We start from the raw sequence: 19,408 nt of genomic DNA, 5'->3' as shown, positions 1-19,408 counted from the left end.
ACATCCTTCCATTTTGAGACTTTCAAATTTGTGTCATCAGGGATCTCTTGTGCAGGCTAGCCTTCCCAAGCCAGTCCATCCTGGGAAGTAACATGCTCTGTAGGCTTCCTGCAGAGCTGTGCTTACCCTGGTGATGATCCTGCCACTGTGCCTATCTCATAGCCACTTCTGGTTTTGGGGTTTTGGAACACCCAAGCAAATCCCTTAACTTTGACTGTCGTGTCATCGTCTTCCCCCCCACCCCACCCCGACTATTTAATATAACTATATGAAGAATGGACTAGGAGTAGACTATAGCAGGAATTATATCCTGTGAAGAATAAATCACCACCTATAAGCTCTGAAAGGAATTCAGAAGCAGGTTCCATGGAGATGTCTTTTGGGAATGAGAGGAGGTTCATCATCAGACACATAAACATGCAGAATATCCTGTTTTCTCAACATCTAACTTTTGTTAGATGAGCCCCATCTTGATCATATTTCTTCTGTTCTAAAATAGTCTACAGCAAAACACTAGAAAAAAATAATTTATTTGGCAGGCCCATTTTCATGCCATACTCAGCTCTAGCATTTCCTGAAGGGTGTTCAACAAATAGTATCTTAAATTTATACTGATTACTTAAAAGGGAAGGAGTTGGGAACAGTGGATGTCCTATTTGTGTGAAGTCTCACAAACATCTCATTACTGGACTGGGGGTTTCAGAGACCTATTGTTTGACCCATGAAGACACTGAGAAGTCATTCCTTCCTCTAAATCTTCACTGGTAGAGGCAGGAGCCTTGCTTGAACATTGGAAATAGTGCACATGCAATACCTTTGTTAAACTAGTTTCCATGGTAACAATTTCATGTCACTGAACATCATTAAAGACAATAAGAAATATTAACTATTCAGTTTGCTTGTGTTTAGAGTTCTATTGACCTCCCTTTCTGAATAACTGTTCTCCTGGAAGAGAAGACTCAGGGCAAAACAACAGGTGCTGGAGGTGTAGTTGCTTTGCTGTCACATTATTATCAAGAATTTATTTTGATTTTTCAGCTTGAGATTTGAGAAAAAACGCTGTAAATATGGGTAGGCATGGAAACGTGGCACAGATATTTCTGTCTCTAACACAAAAATAAAGCAACTAAAGATTACTGCGATTAAATGGCTTGTCCAGAGGGGAGTAAAGGCAAAGCAAGAGGAGGCTGAGCAAGAAACCGCGTGCTGTGATGACTTGACTCCCCCGTTTATCCTCCTTGCCAGAACATGATGGTTCCACTTCATGTTAAAGCTAGATAAACCACTGTCAGGCTCCTTTGCCACCTGCCCCTCTGGCACAACTTTAAAAATGAAAACCCTGGCAAATCTCAACATATGTGAGCAGCTTAACTCTTCTTACAAAAGTTCTAGAAATAAAATGAAGTGAGATGCACTTGTAGGAAAATTCAGCAGTTGTCTGTCATTTTCTCTGTGCACTGAGTGGATTTTCTTTTAGCTTACGTAATTAACATTTGTTTTCTTACCCAATGATTTTTTGTGTACTACACTCTTCTCTCATGGGCAGCATTTGTTACTCCTTCTGCTTGGGCAGGATTGTAGCCCTGGCAATGGAAACAAACCATATCTTGGCTCTGGCTCTAAAATCACACTGACTTCTATGTAAGGCTTTTCCAGCAGCCTGAAGGTTTCCTGTGGCACATCACCTGCAGGGACTTGCACAGCACTGGGGAAAGACCCTTGAAAACTACTGCTGAGAAAAACAGTCAATAAGAAGGATTTGTGAATGCCCTCTCCTCTACATGACAGCCAGCCGTAGCAAGCTGGGAAGGGTCTTTCAAAGTGGGAGGACAACAGGGGAATAAAAAGTTTGTACCTTTTTTGTAAGAGAACCAGGTCCACTGATTCAAATATTTCGCATTTTTATATTTGCAGATTTGATATTTGCAGATATGATGCTAGCAGCCCGTATTACTCCAGTATGTTAGACCGGGGTGTGAACTATATCCAGAAGGTGCAGAGTGTTGATTTCAGAAGACAAATAGTTCACCAGCTGAGATATGCATTCAGGATGCTGCCATCCTATGGCAAATAGCTAATTGGCTGCTATCACCAGCAGGGTGCCTGAACAGAAATCAAAGGAAGGATAGGATATGTGTTTCATTTCAGCCTGGTGGAAAGCTGTTTGAGAGGGGATGAAATAATGCACTGTGTTACTACAGGATTATAATTCAATAAAGAACTCTCCCTTTTGGACTGACCCTAAAATCAAGCATTGTTTTCCCCACTTAAAGAAAGGGCTGAGGAACTGTTTCAGGTTAAATGAAAAAAATTTATAAAGCTTTCAGAGAAGTCTTCAGCAGCTTCTCTTGAAGCCTGAGCAACAGGAGGTGGAACACAGCTGCAAGTGAGCAAGAGGAAAGGTGACATTCCTGTTTCTTTAAAAACTTCCAAAATTACTCGTATTCAGGTACAGTATCACACTTTTTGTTCTGCATACTGGAGACTGACAGCGTCATAATTCTTCCCCCCTCCCAGAGAAGCCTAGAATTTTGGGCATACACCGTAGAAGTGGGAGGACAAAGTTGGACTTTCTGATCTCTGAATTGAATGCTGTGTCTCCAAAATTCACTTCCTTAAATATACACAAAAATATTTTATATTACACTAAGATAGCAACTCCCTAACCTGGAGGTGACAGGCTAGGCCGGTGAAGGCCAGGTGGGTTCCAACTCATAGAGTAATAAGATGTGGATTTTCCCACAGCGCTGCCAAATATAGTGAAGAATTTGACATTACCAAGTATTTTCCTCTGTTTCCTTTAGCTTTACAATGCTGCAGCAGAATGAAACACCAAAATCTCAAAGTAAAGTGATCTGACATTTTCAAAAATATTTTTTTCTGCCTGAATTATTCAAAACATTGAATATGAAACATCAATAAGCATAGAGGCTCCTAAACTGTCTCTCACTGACAAAAACAAGTATTTGCTACAAAAATCAAATTAGGTACCCACTAGAATTGAATGAGGCATGAAAAGTTCTTTACATTAGTATTCTGATTTGTAATTTTTCAGGCAACAAACCCTAAAAATAGTTTAGCATTGAACTTAATTTTTTAAAATAACATGCTGCCTACCAGAATGAAAGGAAATCCAGAGTCTTTGAAATTAGGGAAACCTCAACCACAACCCCAGCTGTGGGAAATAAGAGAAACCTCAACCCCAACACTTCCAGCTTTTTTAGCTGAGTCATGAGTATTTTCCCAATCCCAGGGCAAGCAGTTCCCCAGCTTATTGAACTGTTTTGGTCCTGGCTGTGTCTACCTGATGGGGCTGAGCAGAGCTGTTGCCAGTAGGGATCTGGGGATCCTGGCTTTGAGACAGGCTCCTTTACAAGCTGCCGTACTGCTTGCCCAGAAAATGGTTGGCTGAGCTGACAGAAACCCAGGATGAAATAACACACACAAAACTTCGGATTTCAATTATCAAAAGGTTTTTCATCTGACTTTATTTCCAATGACCTTTTAAAATGAATTCAGCCTTCTTGGCACATTTATTATCAGTGAGAAAAACAGCCTTTACCTTTGAGCCTACACATTATATTTTCCTTCCCTTCTTTTACTTTCTCTACTTCACTCTGTCTTTTAAATCTTAGCAACCGTCCTATCTTTTTCCTCCTCTTGCAGCAAATCCCAAATCTGAGCAAAAATATGCCTCATTCTGTTGGTACAACTTGGGACTTTACCATTTACATGGGCATGAACTATGGTGTCATCTGACACTGGCACTCATTTCAGATGAAAAAGTGATGCAAAGGAGGAGGGGGTGGGCATTACTGTTTAAAATTATGTACATTACATCAGATGACTTTTCTTTCTTTTTAAAAACTCAGTGGCCTTTCTTAGTCCTAAAAAAATTTGTCCAAACCTCCTTTCTACTTTGAGGAAATTAAAAGCTGCCACTAAGGCTTGTCTCTATCAACATTCTTTAATGAAGAGAATCAGAATCTTGTCTCTTTGTTTTCACACAGACTTCAGTTCAAAGGAACTTGCTTGAGGATAGCATTGAACTGACCTCAGTGATGGAGCACTTGCAGGATGTCTCTTGCCTAGCAACCACCGCCAGGTAGGAAAGCTATAATTACTGCTGGGATTTAGACACCAGGGAATGCTGTTGCACAGCTGTGATGGTTTCTGAGCAGCCCAAAAGTGATCCAGGCTGGCTCCCCACGAACAGCCTTAGGCCAGGGAGGCTGGCTTATGAGTTCTGAGTAGAGCATCAGGAGGTTGCACCTGGATCTATAGGCATGCCAAACCCCCCTCTGTCCTGCAAGCTGCAATAGTTCACACAAGCACACAGCACTTTTCCTTCACCTGTGAGCCACTGCTGGGGCTCCCAGGCACCCTGAGCCATGCTGCTCAGGTGTGGCTTTGCACATACAGCTTGGAGGTCAGGCTGGCTACTCCACACAAATGACTTGCAGAGAATTATGTGGAATTTGAAATTTCAGGTGGTAACCAGAACAGGGCTCATTTTATGCAATAAAGTATGTTAAGTGACAGAACAACCAGAGGAAAAAGACACAGAAAAAAAGGAGATAGCACTCAAGTTTTACCAAATTATTTTAACAAATAATTTTTTTATTCAACTTCAGTTCCTAGAAAAAGAAAAAAATTTCTAAAGCCAGCTAACAGACAGGGCCTTCCTTCTACTAAGCACATTTGGGTTCAAGTTCTTTGTCTTTTAAATATAGGACACTTTGGGAAATGAAGCTGACAAAGAGAATTTCAGAGAACAATCAGTATTTCCATTGTCCTCATTCCAGGCACAGTTTTTTTGGGGAATATGCGAAGAATTGTGCTGAAAAAAGTCTTTGTGTGTTAATAATGAAGCGTTTCCTACATTTGTCTTACTGCTTTCAGAAATGCCCTTCCACTAATATTCATCAGTCTTTTTTTACTCATTTTTTGACTGCTTGAGAATTTTATATTATATATACATATCTGTGTGCTTGTATGTTTGTATGTATATATAGCTTATACACCATTCTGATGGACTTTGCAGTCTCATCCCCTTTCCACACTTTCTTCCCCCAGATTCATTGCTTTCCTTGGTGTAAATCCTCAAACTAGCCATGATACCTAACACCAGAACTAGAGACAAAGAAAAGAAACCCGATAGGTACTGCTGTACTCCTGGTCCTCCTCTCTTTTCTTCCTTCTCCTGTGCATCAGCATCCACAACCACACACGGGGATGCCACATGAGAGATGAATACAGTCAAGCCTTGCCTGCTGCTGCTGTTGAGAGAGAAGAGCAGGCAGAATTACAGCCACACCTGTAAGAGTTGAAATGATCTCTTGGGATGGGCTAAATAGGGTAAAAGTGGATTGTTTGGACAAAGAGAAATAAAACCAGTGAGTTCCCTACCAAGTGCTGAAGTATCACATTTGGACCACATCATAGCTGTTGGTCTGCACTCGTTTGGTCAATGTCCTCTGGTGGAGCTATGCTTTGATGTTGGTAACAAAGGGAGAAGGCAGAGACAGCTGTTCACATCTTACCTTCCAGAGTGCAGGAGAAGTTTCCCACCTTATGCTTTTCTTTCCTGTGCTTTTGTCCAAGAATGTATCTCTGTGGGCATTTGTATCCTGACATGACTGAGCTCAGGGTACGCTCTGACAGTCAGCTCCAAGATGGAAGATAGAGAGCTGAAATCAGCATGGAGCTGAGTCCAGCACAGAAGCCCCATCCCACAAGGGGCTGTAGCTTGTGCAGGTCCAGCACTGGGTGTATTATTTCAGTCTGGCTCAGAGCACTACCAGGACAAGCTGAAAAACCCCATGTCATCTCATCACTGTCTTTTTAGTCTAAGCCTCTTATAGAAACATGGTTTTCAGATATGTCTGGGTAACATCTGGAGTAGCTGGCCATGAGATTTCAGGGGAAATTATATTATCTTGAAATGGTGCTCCTTTTGGCTGTATTCTGTTGGAAAACTCAGGTCTTTGTTCTCTGCTGAATGAGAGAGGTTTGCAGCAACATTATGGACAGCAGTTGAGCTAGTCTCCATTTATAACATCTGAGAGTTGAATCTGGCCTGCAGTTGAGCCAGTAAGTCTCATGGGATTTTATGTACACTCTTCTGAAAACCTATTTTTAAAGGAAAACAAAGGCAGTTCCCTTAATTTGAAGCTCACAAGGTTTGCAGTAATGCATCTATACAAAATCAAATGCCCCAAGTACAAGTCCATTAGGCAGCAAACAATTTTTTCCTGGTGCCTTGCTGCTCTGCAAGAAGGACCAGCCCTATTTTCTTCAGGAGAGAGCACAGAGACTCCAGTGCATGTAGACCTCACCAAGAAGGGATGTCTGAAAGGAAAGCTGGACTTGAGCTTGAGCAGATCCAAACCCTGCTCTCATGCAGGCTGCCTGGTTGAACTTGAGCATGGCTTTGCTTCTCTTCCCATCTGTCAGATGGGATTATTGCTCTGCTCAGGCATTACAGAGGTGGGGCCAAGCAAGAACATGTAGCAAGATGAAAACTTTCTAATCTTGCAGCCTCTGACATCTGTAAACAAAAATGGCCACTGGTGTAGGTGGCTTTATGATGAGGAAACTGCATCCAGACCTGAAATAAACTGAGACCACTGGCTTCTTTGTCTTAATGAAAGCATCTGAACAGAGTGTTATTTCCAACAGTTTTGATCTGTGAATAGGAATCCTGGTTCTCTGGGGGGTTAGGGTTATGATTTCCCATTAGTGTTCATGCTTCTGCCCAATAATATCTTGTTCCTTGTCTAATCCCTTGTCTTTTGCTCACTCCTTTCTTCCCCTTCCGCTTCAATTCTCTGTTTCTATTTCACTGTTCCTGCTTTTATTTTCTTCCATCCATCAGTTCTCAGAAATTTTTCAAAGCCAGACTAACTGTTAAATCACAGCCTTCTTTCACAAACCGTGACTCCTAATCTGTGCTTATAATTTAACCCAAAATGTACTTTTCCCATCCCACCTCTCAGTGGTTGAAATAAGCAGAATGCCTGAACACTCTGAGGAGCACATTTCTATTGCATAAGGAAGTGACATTAAGAAAAATCTATAGCCCTGAGATTCCCAGGAGTACTGGGAGCTGGTACCACTCCTTTTGCCCAGTTTTGCAGGTACCGAACTGCTGTTTTCTAATCCAGCAGCTGGGTTTAGACTGATGTGACAGTGTCTATATTCACACTGTAATCAATATCCACCTCCTGGCTGTATTTTAAATTGGATTAAGGTGTGAGTTTCCTTCTCATTTTGCAATCAACATGAGCAAATGTTTTGTTTATCAAAGCAATCTGAGTGATGTATAATGGAAAGCATTAGATCTATCTGTAACAATTATAACCCTGGAGTAGGTGTGTTACAGTAATGGGAAATCTATTCTGCTAAAAGCTTCCTTCAGGATCATTATCTAGAGACCTGCTAACCCTGCAATTGTTCCCTGCAGCCCCAGTACCTTCTAGAACAAAATAAAGACCATAGCTGCCTGTTTCAGAGAGGAACATGCTGGTGCTCAGATGGATGCAGCCCCCCATGTACATGCAATGCTTCCCTCTCCAGATGATGAGAAAATGCAGACTGAGTGCTTTGAATGGAGGTTTCTTTACTAGTGCAAATCTTTCTTGTTTAAAGACCTTGAGGGAGAATGCATCTGTGTCTGATAGCCTCCTTGACTTCTCTTTTACTAGAGTTTTATATATAAAACAAAATGTATGCTTCCATTTCCAAAGAGTAAGGCCTTGATGTATATGTATAAATCAATGGTATCCATTTGTACAGTGATATTTTCATAAAAATAGTTTTTTCAAAATTGCTTGCTTTCTTCTCAAGGTTTTTTACTAACTTGATATATGGACAAGAAATATCTCTGGTATTTTGTGTGACTTTTTCTTGAGCTCAACAGATGATTCCCCTATAATGACTTTAATAATTTTTATAACATATTTTATTCATCTGTCTAATCTTGATATTTATAAAATAATTCATGTCAACACACCTTATCCTGAAGCTTCTTCACAAACTTGTTGCTGTGGCTGTTGTCATATACATGGTAAGGCAGACCCACTCAGCCTAGGAGGGGACAGGCCTTGGTAGGAGCAGGGGAGGGACTGAGCCTTGGCTTTGTCTCCAGCTGGTTGGAGACTCTCCCGTAGGCTCAGCCCCTCTGGGTTACTCTGGAGGCCACTTCTGGTCTGTCTTGTCTACAAGTGGGCAGTTAAATTATTATAGAAACCTCCTTTATTTTATCTACTTATAGCAGCATCAAGCCTCTCTCAGCAGAGCTTTGGCACTCACAACTACAAATACTAAAATAATGATGAGCCAAAATGTAAAAATAAAGGACAAAGAGCAGCAGGACAGTCAGACTTGCAAAAGAGATGATGCCTTGCAAGGCCTGCCGATCTCCAATGATTAATCCCAGGAGGGTCCTCAGTTAAACTGGATACCCTTGGAAAGGCAACGCATGGTAAAGAGCATTTGGAGAAGGTGGAATCAGAGGGGAAATGCATTATCAAGCGGATATTTGAGTATGTTAGCAACTAAAAGCAAAACAAAGGCAGGGCAGGTGAGTAATATCTTTGGAAAAGCAAAAATCTGCAGAGAATGAAAGACAGGAAGAAAGCCAAGAGAGAGCTCTGTGCCAGTGGGGAAGGAGAAACTGGAGCCCATGCAAGAACTCAGCATCCCGTGGCCCTTGCTTCAAATCTTGACTTGGAAACGAAGTGCCTGCATGCCCCTGAGCTGGGATGATTTCAACAGTGGATTGCACTAACCACGGCAACTCCCCAGCTGGAACTGTAAGCATCACTCCTTACATGTCTGCCTGCACCTCCTGGTGCTCTGCTCCTCTGGTAGAACTTATTCCAGCCTGTCCTCAAGTCTACTTTTCAAAGAAATTCAAAGAAATTAAAATTTCAAAGAAATTAAAACAATTTTGTAGCTGGCCAGGCTCTCTGACAGTAACAAAGCCTCCCACCACTTCAGTAATACCCAAGGTTCACTAAGGCAGGTATATGGCTTTTCTGTGGGAATCGTTTTGCAGAGATACTCCTCTGGAAAAAAGGTTTTCAATGTGCAGAGGGAGGACTTTCCCCAACCACAGTACTCCCATATTTCACACCAAAATAGTTTTTCTGGTGGTGTAATTTTGGGGTTATATTATGTGATATCATATTTGTAGTGTTATTATTATTGGATTGTTGTATTATATTTGGGTTTATAATATTTTTTTCAGTAATATCAAACATCTCACTCATTTAAAAATCACACTTAAAATTCTCGCAAAAAACAAGGGCTGATGGCAATAATTATGCTTCAGCTTTTAGGAAATCCTAATCCTTAGGTTTCAAGTTACTGCAGTGGCATTCATTCCCAGGAGCTTTGGGCCACGATGAGAAGGGGTTTTATTGAGAACTGATAGAAAATGAAACATAACTGTCTCATGAAGACAGCAGAGATCCTGGGAAGGCAGGTATAATTCTCCCTCTGATGAAGGCTGCATGCTGCTGCTAAAGAAATTATGATTTTTCTGAGCAAAGTAACCATCTACTGAAAGGAGCCAGGATCCATCTTCCACTGAAGTCAAAAGAAAAGCTGGCGCTAAAGCAGGTCATTGCCACGCAGTACCAGGAAAGTAATTTTTATTTCTCATTATGGCTGTGAACTGGATACAGAAGCTCTTAAATGCCTATCAGAAGTATAAAAGAATGCTGTTTATCTGCTGGGAATGCATTAGAGAAAAGAAGATGTCAGAACCTGGAGGGAATAATGTCTTTTATATAGCAGTCTAATGCAGAGGCTTGAATGCACCAGTTGCACCTAAAGGACTGGAAAAAGATGTACAAATAATCAAATCACAAGTTAATACCCATTTGAATTTTAAATACATTTGGTGTAGCTATGCTGCCACACATTTTGTGCTCATTTGCTTGCAAATATGAGGGAAATCATGGTTTCCAAGTTCAAATAAACTCAGAAGAGAATTTTCAAAGTTCATATGCCCAACTGTTCAAACAAACAAGCATTGCATTCATGTTTATGAACATTTGTACTGGAAATGACTGCAGATGTATTCAACCAGCAAATAAAAATGACATAATTTGATTTATTTGACCAGCCACAAGAAAACAATGTGCATATTAATGAATGTGAATAATTACTCAAAATTAACATTCAATTTACAGAGCAGTAGGATCATTAAGCTGTAGCAAATAAACTTAACTAAAGAATAAATGCAAAAGAAATTCGTGTTCCTCTGGTAGTTATTAAATAAATGGGAGCAAAAACTGCATTAATTGTATAAATTATTAATTTTTAATTATTTGTTCAACTGTGGTAAGTATAGATAATAACTTTATGTCTCAGAGAGGGAAGAAAGATGACAAAGAAACTTTGCTTATTCTCCTTAACAATGCTAAAGTAAACAAAATTGGAGAACAAACTGAAAAATCTGCGGGCGTTTTTAAGTGCATTGGGGCCATCTTGTTGCTCATTGTTTTTTTCCTGTCTACCCTTGAGCACAGCACTGGTGACCCTTTTTAACAGACATGCCTTTTGAAAACTTGACTGATTAAAATGTTAGTTGGAAGAAGAATCAGACAAAATAAAGCGAGCCTTGATCCATGCGAAGGTTAGGTGACAAATGGCTAATACACTCTCTGGAGAAGGTGCATGTACATGCAGCTGCAAGTGAAGATTGCAGCAGCCTGGTGAGCTGGTTTGATTCTCAGCAATGTGATAACAGACACATTGTGTGATTCAGGGACCCACAAGCGTGCAGCAAAAATATATTCTTCTACTTCTCAGCGTGTAACCTGCAGCTTCTGAGAGGTGCCAAAACACAGTGGTGATCCCCGAGCTCCTGAGACCTCTTTCCTGAAGCAGGTGTTGAATGCAGAGGATAGCAGGGACGGTTATCTTGGAAGTGCCAGCACATCATCCTCCAGGTATCTTCCCACCAGGACAGGCAAAGCTTCATGGCTTCCATGCCAGTATGATTCTAAAGACAGAGCTGCAGATCTCCTCCTGGGGTTGTCTCTGGTATTTGCTTTGCAATCTGGTTAGATGAAATATTCAGATAAGACAAACTTTTATAAAAAATCTTTAACCTGAGAGAGTGTCACCTGGACTTACCTTGACTTACAACAGCACTGCTCTGTCTCCTACCTTGCTCCCTGTCTCATATCACCTCTAGGGATATTGCCTTCTTGTTCCCTTTCTCACATCTCCTTGGGAGCATGCTGCCTGAAACTTCTTGGCTCAGCAAACTGGGACACCTGCAAACTACAAGGCATCAGCAACAGAAGGTGAAGAGCTTTCAGACTGCCAGAAATTTTGGAAAACCCTAGCCAGACAAACCACCCCTATTTTATTTCTAGTTTGTGCTCCAAAGCATATGAACAGCAGAGTTTTTTTAAAAAATAAATACTTTCCATATTGTTTTACTGGCAATAAAATTATGACTTTATTGAATCAGTTAAATCAATTTGTCTAGAATGTCCTCAAGGAGTTCAGGATGAATTAAATAGCATGAAAAATTTCAGCACCAGAAGTATGATAGGCTTGCAAACAATCAAAAACCATTATAGAGAGAGAAGCATTAACCAGAAAGTGCCAGTCCCAATCTACAATGAGTGAAAACTATATTCCATTAAATGCCACATATGATGTGTACCTCTCATGGTACAGGGCTATTTTCTTGAATGATGATGATGATGATGATGATGATGATGATGATGGTTTTCCTTCTGTGCCGTTATATTTTCATATATTCACTGGGGTCTTTTATTAAAGAAAGAAAATTCCTTTGTGCAAGGACTTATGTTGGACCGCGGCAGATCCAGCATTAGCTCATACTGCCTGTATGAGGTATCTGCAAAGGAACATATGTCCCAGTGAACTGCTGGGCACTAATAAGTTTTTTCTATGTGTAGCTGTTGTCTATTGAGAAATGAGAAACTGGCTTTCCATTTCACATAGTTTCCCTCTGAAATGAACTAACCATCACTTTATCCAAGTTATTGCTCTGCTGAAATAACCCGAGGGCCATTCAGCCTGCACACAGTGAATGTGGCATTCAGGGAAGCAATCAGTTTGAATCTCCCCTACAGACTCTGTTCACTTCCAAGAAGCCTGCTGGCCTCGCCTGTATCCTGGGGACAGCGTGTAAGGAATCGTGGCGGGATCGGGAGGTGCCGCTGGCGGCATGAAAGATGCTGTAAGCTGCGCCATCTTGTGTAACTCCAAAAAAAGCCTCTGACAGCACCAAGATATTCAAGAATATTTCAGGATGCAATTAGCATCTGTGTACCAAGTGCTCCAGAGTGGCTAAGCTTTAGGAAGATTCCTTAGGATTTTCAGCTGTTTGTATCCCAGCTCCAAATCCAGGAAGTTTTTCTACATTTGCTTCATAATGCTGGGAAGGAGGGGACAGCAAAGGTGAGTCATTTCCCTGTTTCTCCCTACAAACCTGCACCAAAGGCCTCTGTTTTAAATTTGTTACAGAATCAAATGTGCAGAATTTGAAGTCAAGAAACTTTAAGCACCTTAGCAGGGGATAGGTATAAATACTGTGCCAGGATCTGTCCCTGCTCTCTTCCATGAATGTGAATCCCCCCGATGTAAAAAGCTGACAGAGGGGGCTTGATGTTCTATCCGAGAATAGATTCGTGCAGATCTCTGCAGCAGTGACATTTGTGTCCAGCTGACTCTACCTGTGTAAAACAGCAGGAATACTTGACTGCACAAAGGAAGAGTCAAATGAAATCAAGCAAGGAAAATAACAGCATTTAAAACATACATGAAAGGCTCCTGCTGTGTCCTGCTATGGAATTAAATGGAGACGTTTTGCATCTACTTTTCTCAAACTGTTTCTCTGAGATGGAAGATGTGAATTTGTGTTTTGCTAAATGTGGAGTGAGAGCCAACTGACTTTCACAATTAATTCGTGATAAGATGCAGTGTCCTAGAGAATATGCTCCCTCTCTCCTCTCGTTTTATACACAGCTTTGCTATGAGGAAGAGATAGCAGGCTCAAATGAGTCTGTAGGGGTTCATTTGAGAGGGCTTGGTGCTGTCTGCTGAGCTTGAATGCACAGGCAGGGATGAGGAAAGAAAAAAGATGTTGAGCCTTTTAAGGAAGAAGGATCTTACATTGCCTCCCATCACCAACATGTCCTCCTTGTCCAATAAATTGCACATTTGTAAAGTAATTTTTCACTAAGCCTGTGCTTCTCCTAAGGATGATTAGTCTTTTTAGTGTAAAGTAGGTGTTTTTTGAAGTCCAGCTCTGAAATCCTAGGGAGAAGATCTTTTTGCTGGAAACATTACTTGCTCTTGGAAAAATCAGCATATCTGCCAGGTAAATACATTCTCTGGTATTTTTATAATGACTATAGGCAACGTGTGGCAAATACCTTCAGACAAATGCTGATTTTCTAGTACATGCCTTTCACTTGAGTTTCAGTCTTTAATAGATAGGCTTTGGGATCTGTGAATGTATCACCTCTGTGGCAGAAGTACAACAGCATGCATTTTGAAGTTAGTACACAAAAGAGCAGTGGATAAGCTGTAGACACAAAAATAGAGCTAGACCTCACCCCAGGCTTGCATGTTACCAGGTTCTACAGAAAGTTTCTTCTGGCTTTGGTGACAACCGGATCTAACTGCAGACTTTGATTAAAACAAAACTTTAACACTTCACGTTAGCCTGTTTGGGAGAATCTCACCTTTTTTTTTTTTTTTTTTTTTTTTTTTTTTTTTTTTTTTTTTTTTTTTTTTGATACGTTCTGTAGAACTTAAAATAGCTTCAGCATATGCTCACTTCTTTCTCATTAAACATTTCCAAGAAAGTCTTATCAGTTTTACACGTAGAATAAGAAGTTTAACTTCAGTTTCCTGGGCAACATGCAGCAACTGAACCTATAACAGCACCACTAAAACTCATTTAAATCCACAATTGTCTTTAATCCCTGACCTAGTCTTTTTTTTTCCATGTCCACCTGAAATGGCAAATATTTTGCAAGAATAGGATCAGGTATGAGTGACAACAGAAAAACTTGGGATGCAAGACCCCTGCTTGGGAACTTTATAAATGATGGAAAGATTTTCAGTGCCAGGCACAATCAGCGTCTTCGTGAATTGGATCATTTCAGTACATAACACAACCCCTTTAAAGGCAGCATGTCATGCAGTAGGCACCTGGTTCACTTTCATAACAAAGCCATAGACCTTTATGAAGGCATGGGAATGCTAAACCCTGTGCACAGCCCAAGGAGAAAACTTCAAAGTCTCAAGCTCTTTTCAGCTCTACCATGTTTTTATCAATACAGCTGATAGTTCAGGCACATCACTAATAGTTCCCACATATAAACGACCCATTTCATATGTGCCATGAGGAAGTGCTGGTTTCCTCTTGGAGTCCCTCACATGACTCAAGCTGTCTCTGCTAAATACACTTATAGGCAAATGTTCCATTTGGCAGTGGTATTCTATTCTACAAGTTGTTTACCACACATACTATTTATAACTTTTGTTATCAGAGCTTGAACATCTGTTCCAGAGATATCTGTACAAAATAACAGAAATCCATACAGTCTGCAACAAATAACCAGAGCTTACATGATGAGGAATGTTTCTGCTGTTAAGCTGGTTTGTTAGGGTTTCATTTAGTGACAGATAAAGATGATGGAATACGAATTCTCCCTGACAAAAAATTGGGTTTCTTCCCAGCAGCTCAGAAATGCCTGAGCCTCAAGACTCTCTGCTGTCTCCTTTGCCTGCCTGTGTGATATGTGTTGAGCACTCCCTTCCTATGCAAGCAAGTTACTCCTTTCAGGCTACAGTGTCTCACGTGGGAAGGGAACTTTTTTTTCTTTTGCAGAACAACCCCTGACCACCATTTGGGAGCAGATGGATACAAACCAGACAAACAGGCGCTCTAAGTTGCTGTTATGTTTCCTCCTTTCTCTGCATTCGGCATGAACACAAAACAGAAGTGGGAAAGGCAGCCTCTCATGAAGTCCTGCTTGTTTCCCTTTCTGAGTAAATTCCCTTTCAACAGCGATCAAGAAGAAAACAGTAACTTTATACCAAGTATAAATGAAAACCCAGCGGGGGGGGGGGGGGGGGCGCAGCAATTCCTCTCCCCTTCTACAGTAACAGCACCACATTCTTCACAGCCGGTTTCACAGGAAAATTACAAGCTGTTTACTGAAGCGTGCTCGGGGATAAATCCCGCTCATCTTCTTTACGTGAATGAGTGAGCCTTATTGCATGAGAAGTTTGGCCGGGGACAGAGCTGGCTGGCAGCCTGTGCCCCACCTCCCCCCGGCTCTGGGCGCAGTTTTCCGCATCCGTCTCCGCCGTGCCGCTCCATCCAGCCCCGCTTGTGACGTCTCAGGCAAAGGGCAAGAGATGACAGGATAAAACCTTGCGCGTACAAGTTGCAATCTTTGCATAAGTGTGATTGTCTCATCATTTTCACATCAAGGCTACGACGAAAAAAAGCACCACGGTAACTAATCGACGGGAGAGTAATCAGTCAGCTCCGAGGCTGCTTGTTTTGTGGCGTAAAATCATTGAATAAGCAGTAACAAATGTTTCTGCACTCCCTGTGCAGACCTGCCAAGTCAATTCAGAGATATCAACACGAACATTTTAAATGTTTTGGCAAGAGAAAAAATTCTATAAGCTATTGAGGTGCTTTGTGCATGTATTTTCAGGTAACAAGCCTTGGCTCAAAGCCCTGCATTCAAGCATTGCTGAATACCACTCGTATTCAAAAACTAATCAGAATCAGCATTCAAGTGCTGTAAGCACTGTTTCCTACAATTCATCTAACCACCGTGAACAACTTGGAAATAATTTCGCTTTTGACCAAAATTATGTACTGCATAATTTCAGTCTACAGACTTGATTTGTTGAATCCAAAATATTGCATGGATCATTACTACAGCTGGACACATTTTTTTAAATTAATGATCAATAATTTATATATTGTGACAGATCATGCAGAGTTGTAATGCTTATTTAGCATTATGTGTATCCTTGATAAACACTGTAATAGAGTAGCTCCCTAACACACTTCAACTCAGGAAACATCTTCTGATCCTATATGGATAGCAATGCAAATAATTCTGCAGAATTCCTTTTTATCCTGCAAAGATGGACTTAATCTTGTGTCCAGAGGGTTGAGTGGACTAGACCCAGTGTCAGTACAACACTGATCATGCTGATAACATAATTTTCTAAGTATATACCTACATTTATCAGAAAGGTCTTGACTCTAATGCGCCTTGGCCTTTATGTTTGTTGCTCTCCCTTGCTCCTCCTGAGTCACTTGCTTCCCCCAAAAAGTGACTCACCAGACCTGGTCAAGGGTGCAGGGGCAGACTTAGCCAGTGGAACCACTTCTGTAGAAGAATTGCTTTGGCAGGAGAATTGCTTTAAGAAGTTATCAAGGAAATGAAATATGCTCATATGGCTCACATTTTCACAAATACATAAAAGACCATGTGGAGCTGTATGCCTGGCAGGCAATAAAAATCCCATCTCCTTCCTTCCATATTTGTTGAGACAGTCATGAGACTTCAACTCCTTCTTCTCCACACAGCTGGCATGTACAGCAGAAAGGAGTTGCATGCCAAGAGTGCTGTGACAGATGTGCTGTATTACTACAGCTGGATGTTCCTGCTAGGATTGAAGCAGAGAAACAGTGTCCTTGGTTCTCTTGAACTTGTATGAGAAAACATAAAAAGCTCTCACATCTTGCCTTAATATTAGGAAAGATAATATTTCCTTAATATTAGGTCTGCCTTAATTAGTCTGCTAGGTTGATACAACTACAGTACAAGGGGAATCGATCACTCTCATTAAGCATGGTAAATAAAACTAACTCAAAAAATAAAGAGGCTATTACATATTTCCATGCCTACCTCAGGAGGTAGCACATTCATTATATTCCAATAAGCTCCAGATAAAGATAAAAATACACCAAAAAATTGCTAGGGTTGAAAAATGCTTTTTTCCCCTGTGCTCTTGCAGGAGATCTGTACTTTTCCACCATTTCCCTGCCATACTGAGCTGATCTTCCAGCCTAGGAAAGCAGATGCTGTGCATCATTGCAGTTCTCAACTGCAGCAGAAGTGAGGAGCCAGCACACAGCAATTTTCCCAGTACTTCAGCCCCTGTTGATGTATAGCTGCACTCACCCCTGTTCAGTGTGTACAGGCACCAGCAGCGTGGGTTCTGCTCCCTCTAACACACCCTCTTCTTCATTATGGGCTTCTCTCACCTCTGGCTCATGCATTTCCAAGCTCTGTGGAGCAAGGCTCACTCTCAGAGCTGGCACAGTGACAAGGCTCAAGCTCTCCATGTTAAGTAAGGTCTTTAGCTGTAACCATGGTATAAGGTCATAAATCATCTGCTTGATCTGGTCTTAACAGAGGAGATAAAATACTTGGAAATTCAGCTGGAACATGCCGTGAATGCCCTATTTCTCATCAGCATGGGGTACTAGCCTTTAGACAGCTGGATGAGTGTTGCACAGCTGGCTGAAAGCTGTTTTGGTTTACCCAGAGTAAGCAAATACTACCTCATACAGCAGCTGTGCTTCAAGCATCTTAATTGCTGTCTTTAAGTCTGCATGGGCTCTTCTACCACCTGCCTCATGGACATCTGACCGACTACACATCCCGTCAGTTCAGGATTCACCAAGCTTATTCTGGTTTGAGAGTCAGAACACAGCAGAAAGCACCATCCTAAAAATTACTTAAGTGAACATTCTCTCATTAGGACAAAGAGCACCTCTTTTTCTCTCTCAGTGTGACGTGATTGAATATTTTCTCAGCAGAATTTTCTCCGGGCTGACCATAAAGGTCTATGCCTTTATGCCTTTATGATTATTACTTTAATGATTTCTTTCTAGGCAAAAAAAAAGTAGAGAGCAGAATCTCTTACTGACAACAATTGGCAGGGACAACACTGTCTCAGTCTTTGAGGTGTTTACTTAGCTGTTACACACACTGGATGGGGGATAAGGAAGCTGAAGTGGGAGGTTTGCTCCTCAAAACCAGTATAGTTCAGAACTTATGTGCTTCCCTTTATAGCCTTTCAGTGTTTTCTTGCAACTTGCTATGCGCAATTTATAGGGCATTTCTAAGCAAAGGATATGATTCCTATACTCAAAGGAAAGGTGTATTTCCCATAAAAAAAGGAGAGGAATGTTTTTGACTAACCAACACATACATGTTTTTTCTTATTTTATCCCGTTTTTCCCTCTTCCCTGGATTCCCTCGTTAAATTCACTTCCATGATGATTAATCCCAGCCTTTTCTCAGAAGTGTGTCGACATTACTGTAGTCAGCCAGTCAGCAAAGCTCACCAGTGAAAGGCAGCATATGGCCCATGTGAAATGGCTGCTACAACACCCTTTAAGACTTGCAGAAGAAAAATACCATAGAAAGAACAAATAATGTTAATGAGGATTAAACTGTATGATTTTCTGCACCATTTTCAGCTGGACCAGGGCACTTTGCATTAAGGTAATGAGAGGTGAAAGCCAAATCAGACGTTCTTGATGGTGCTTTCATTGTGTGTGGGTGCACACTGACTGCAGATGCAATTATTTTTCAACCCGTGGGAGCTTCAATCCATAAACTTGCATACCACATCAGACTGATCCAGTAAGTCTGGCCCCCAAATCTGACCCAGCTGATTCTTGCTCTTTTCTGGGAAATTACTCTAGCAGAGCAGAGAGGAAGAATGTAAAATGATACGTGCTGCTCTTGCTCACCTCCAGCCTGAGAGGGTAGGTTTGCTTACAAACACTTTCACATTAAAGCTACATTAGGACTAAAAATCAAGATCCTTCCCATTTCTCATAATCCTGTTTTGTCTTTCACTCTATTATCTCTCCCCTGCCCAGCTGATGGAGTGGCTTTGAACAACTAGCATTCAGCCAGGGTTAACCTGCCACAAACATGGAACAACTCTGTAACCAGCTCTGCCAACCCCCAAGACTCTGCTATAGCATCCTGGCATGTCTAGACAAAATGCATGATGGAGGTTGACTCCTTCACTGTTGCTGATCAGTAACAGCCATCAGGACTGCTGCCACTGTAAGGAAGCAGATTAACTGTGCAAGACTTAATGAAGTCAATGGAAAATGCCTTCAGCTTTGTGCTAGTGATTTTTCCTCCATAAAATTATATGTATAGACAGTCAATGTTTTTTGACTTGAAGTGGTTGTTTCTGCATGCTTTCCCATGCCAAGTATTTTAAATATCTCAATCTAGCTATCTACACTGTTTATGCAAGAGGAGATGCCCAAATCTATGGGGAAGTGATTTTCATGTGTGGCCAGGCCATCATAGGCAGCTCTCTGGACCCT

General features: G+C 41.2%; 1 protein-coding gene across 1 annotated transcript in view; it reads left to right on the top strand.

Moving 5' to 3' along the window:
* The first annotated feature begins 12,258 nt into the window (after nucleotides 1–12,258).
* Nucleotides 12,259–19,408, top strand: part of CDCP1 (CUB domain containing protein 1) — a 34,343-nt gene continuing 27,193 nt past the window's right edge. The window contains exon 1 of the mRNA XM_088165505.1: nucleotides 12,259–12,456. The gene's annotated coding sequence lies outside the window, so the exon portion shown is untranslated. The remainder of the gene's footprint in view (nucleotides 12,457–19,408) is intronic.

Source organism: Sturnus vulgaris, chromosome 1, assembly GCF_052056855.1.
Source record: "Sturnus vulgaris isolate bStuVul1 chromosome 1, bStuVul1.hap1, whole genome shotgun sequence".
NCBI lineage: Eukaryota > Metazoa > Chordata > Aves > Passeriformes > Sturnidae > Sturnus > Sturnus vulgaris.
This window is presented reverse-complemented; position numbering and strand designations above follow the sequence as displayed.